The sequence below is a fragment of the Penaeus chinensis genome, chromosome 31, assembly GCF_019202785.1.
Source record: "Penaeus chinensis breed Huanghai No. 1 chromosome 31, ASM1920278v2, whole genome shotgun sequence".
NCBI classification, from domain to species: Eukaryota; Metazoa; Arthropoda; class Malacostraca; order Decapoda; family Penaeidae; genus Penaeus; species Penaeus chinensis.
Window position 1 is genome coordinate 24,269,214 of NC_061849.1, and position 5,000 is coordinate 24,274,213.

The following is a 5,000-nucleotide window of genomic DNA, read 5'->3' on the forward strand; positions in this document are numbered from 1 at the left end:
GATAATGATAATAATAGCAATAATGATAATGATATTAAAAATGATAAATCCAATTGAAAAAATATTAATACTATATTAGCGTTATGATAATAATAGTGATGTAAAAGATAATGATAAAGATGTGATGATTATAATAATAATAATGATAATGATAATGATCAGTATTAATATAAACAGTAATGATGATACCAGTAGTAATATTGATTATCTTAATGATAATGATGAATCTAATTGAGAAATATTAATAATGATAATAATAATATAATAATGATACTAAAAAAAAGATAAGGAAATAGTAATAACAATAATGATAATGACAATAGTATCAATAAAAATCATGATAATCATATCAGTAATATTAATAAAATAATAATTATAGTAACGCAAATGAAAATGATAATAATAGCAATAATACTGTACCAGCATAGAATTATCAAAGACGTAACAAATCCACTCTGCCGATTATGTAACAAGTTCGACGAAAGTATCGACCATATTTTAGCTGGGTGCCCCGAGTTAGCCAAGACAGAGTACATCAAAAGGCATAACAACGCCGCAGCATACATGCATTGGAAGATCTTGCAATATTTCAATATTAAAACAACCGACAAGTGGTATGAGCACAAACCAGATACAGTTAAAAGAAAATGAAGAAGTTACCATTCTCTGGGATATCAGAGTCCACACGGATAGAACCATCAAAGCCAACAAGCCTGACATCATTATAAAAAAAGCAAGAAACAGAAGTCATGTATGCTAATCGACATGGCCGTACCACCTGACAGTAACACATCCGTTAAGGTAGCAGATAAACTCACCAAGTAAAAAGATCTGGAAATTGAGATGACAAGAGAGTGGGGAATGAAGACGCAGACTGTGCCAGTTGTCATCGAAGCACTAGGAGTGATCAACGAAAGCATCGACAAGCAAATCAGCAAAATTCCTGGAAGCATCAACGTCACCGAATTGCAAAAGATCGCTCTGCTAGGATCCGCCCAGAGCCTTCGAAAAGTATTATCTATTAAAGAGAAAATGACTGCACATTAGAGCCCTAGAACCTGGATTGGGTCCGGCGCTCATGGCGAAGAAAAAAATGAAGCAAAGAAAACGCAGAGATAATAATAATAACAATAATAATAATTATTATTATTATAATCATCATAATCATAATTATAGTAGTAACAGTTATAATAGTAGTGATAATAATGATAATGATAACAAAAATAATAAAAACAATAATGATAATAATAAGGATATTTTAATAATAATATTGATAATAATGATGATAACCACAATAACAGTAATAGTAATGATGATAATAATAATAATAAATACTGAAAATTAAAGTAATAATAGCAAAATTTATGATCATCACAATATCAGAAATGGAATTAATAACAGAACTAGTACTGATGATAGTGATAACAATATATAAGAACGATGATAATAATGACAATAATAATAATAACAATAATAAGGATCATAATAATAATAATAATGATAATAATAATAAGGATGATAGTAATAAAAATAGTGATAATAGTAATGCCCATAATCATAATAACAACTATAACAGTAATAACAATAATAATAATGATATTAATAACAATAACGCTATTCATAAAAATGTTATTGGTGATAGTAGTAATAATAATAACAATAGCAATAATGACAATAATGGTAAAAATGATGATTATGATAGTAAGAAAATAATAATGATGGTGATCATAACAATCATGATGATAATAATGATAATAATAATAATAATAATAATAAAGAAAATAATAATAACAATAATAATAATAATTATTATTATTATTATCGTTATTATTATTATCATTATTATTATTACTTTTATTATTATTATTATGATAACAATAATAATGGTAATGGTAATGGTAATAAAATGATACTGATAATGGTAATAATGCTTATTATAACGATAAAGATAACAATAACAACAACAACAACAGCAATAATAATAATAATAATGATAATAATGATAATAATGATAATGACAATAATGATAATATAAATGACAATGATAATAATAATATTAATGACAATGATAAGGATGATAATAACAAAATTAATTATATTAATGATAATGATAATGATGATAATGACAAAATTAATGATATTAATGATAATGATGGTAATGATAATGCTATAGAGGAATAATCACAAGAACAAAATAAATAATAATAGATATTGATAATGATCATATTAGTAGTAAAAATAATAATAACAACAACAATAATGAAAATTATAACAATAAAAATAACCATAATAATAATAATAATAATAATAAAAATGATAATAACAATGATAATGATATTAATAATAATAATGATAATAACAATGATAAATATAATAGGGAAATTATAATGATGATAATAATAATGATGATGATGATGATGACAATATTGTCATAATAATAATAGTAACACTAATAATAACAATAATGGTAATAATGACGATCATAATAAAAGAGGTATTAATAATGATGATAATACAAGCATTAATTATGTCGATGATGATAACAATGGTAATAATATAATGATAATAATAATAATGATAATAATGATAATATCAACAATAATTATAGTAATGATAATGATAATAATATCAATAATAATAATAATAATGATAGTGATAATAGTAATATTCAAAATCATAATAACAATAACAATAATAATAATTATGATAACGATAATATTGATAAAAATAATAATAATGATAATGGTAATATTAATAATAATAACAATAACAGTAATGGTAAAAATAATGATTATAATAATAAAGATAATAATAATGATGGTGATGATAAAAATGATGATAATGATAATAATGATAAGAAGAATGATAATAGGATAAGGATGATGATGATAATAATAATAATAATAATAATAACGATACTAATGATGATAATAATGATGATAATAATAATAATTAAATTAACAATGATAATTATAATGTTAATAACAATAATAATTATAATTATAATAACAGTGATAACAATAATGGTATTAATAATAATGATGAGGATGATAATAACAATAACGATAATAATAATAATAGTAATAATGACAATAGCAATGATAATAACAATACTGATGATAATGATGATGAGGATCATAACAATAATGATGATGATAATGAAGATGATGACAATAATAATAATGATAATAATAATAATAATAATAATAATAATAATGATAATGATAGTAATAACAATGATAAGAATAATAATAATGATAATAATAATGATAATTTTATTATTATTATTATTATAAGAAGAAAAATTATCATAATAATAACAGTGATAACAATAACATTAAGAATATTGATAAAGATGATAATAGCAATAATAATAAAATACAGATATTGCCACTAATGTGCAAATGGTAACATCACTGCAATTTCTATTATAAATCCAAAAATATAAATCATGGGTGGAATGTTGTGTGTATGTGTGTGTGTGTGTGTGTGTGTGTGTGTGTGTGTGTGTGTGTGTATGTGTGTGTGTGTGTGTATGTGTGTGTGTGTGTGTGTTTAGCATGTACTTTATATTGATGGTCATTCCTATCAATGTATCATTATAATCGATAGGGATATTATCGTCGTATTAATACCATATCAGTTATTATCATGATTATGATTATTATTAATGTAATCATCCTTTTTATTGGTATCATTGTTATTATTATCATTATCATGTTTTTTTTATTATTATCATAATTATTATTATTATATTGTTATTATTATTACTGTTATTATTATTATTATTATTATTATCATCTTTATTATCATTGTTATTATCATCATCATCATTATTATTATTATTATTATTATTATTATTATTATCATTATCAACATTATTATCTCTATTATTACTGTCATGATTATTATTTATATTATTATTAATATTATTATTATTAATATTATCATTATTATTATTATTATTATTATTATTAATATTATCATTACTGTTAGTATTGTTATTATCATTGTTATTATTATTATTATTATTATTATTATTATTATTAATATTATCATCATTTTTATTACTGTTATCATCATCATCCTTATCATCGTCATCATCATCTACTTTATCATTATCATCATGATAACTATCATCGCCATTATCTCTATCATTACCGTCATTATTATTATCATCATTATATCATTATAATTAATGTTGTTATTATTATTATCGTTATTATCATTATCTTTATCATTATTACTAATTATGATTATTAGTGTTATTGTTATCACTATCGGTATAATTACCATTATTATTATCATTATTATTGTTGTTGTTATTATTATTACTATTCTTTTTTTTTGCATTATCATTATCATTATTATTATTATTATTATTATTATTATTATTATTATTATCTTGTAGTTGTTGTTGTTGTTATTTTTATTATCATTGTCATTACCATTAATGTTATTTTTATTTTTATTATCATTATTATTATTATTATCATTATTATTATTATTATTATTATTATTACTATTACTATTATCATTATTATTGTTATTGATATTATTATTATCCTTATCATCATCACCATTATCGTTATTATCATTATTCCTATTAATAATCATTGTTATCATTATCATTATCATCCTTACTACTATTATGATTATTATTATTATCCATTTATTTAATGTAATTACACAAAGATGGCTCTACAAGTGCTTAGTCACCAAGGAGTCGGTTATTAGTCCTACGTATCTCACCTGTTTACTCTTTTCCTCGACTTTTGAAAAGGGTCTTTTGCATGATTTCATTGTCTTAAATGTTATCGAGATCTTAATAATTTAATAATCATAACATCAATAACAACAATAACAGTATCGATGTCAAATGCATTAAAAAGAAAAACACATTTTCCCGCCAATTCAAGGAATGGCAAAATCAGGATCGGTCACTAGGGCCTACTGATAGACTCCTTGCCAGCTAAGCACATGTGGAGCCATCTGTATGT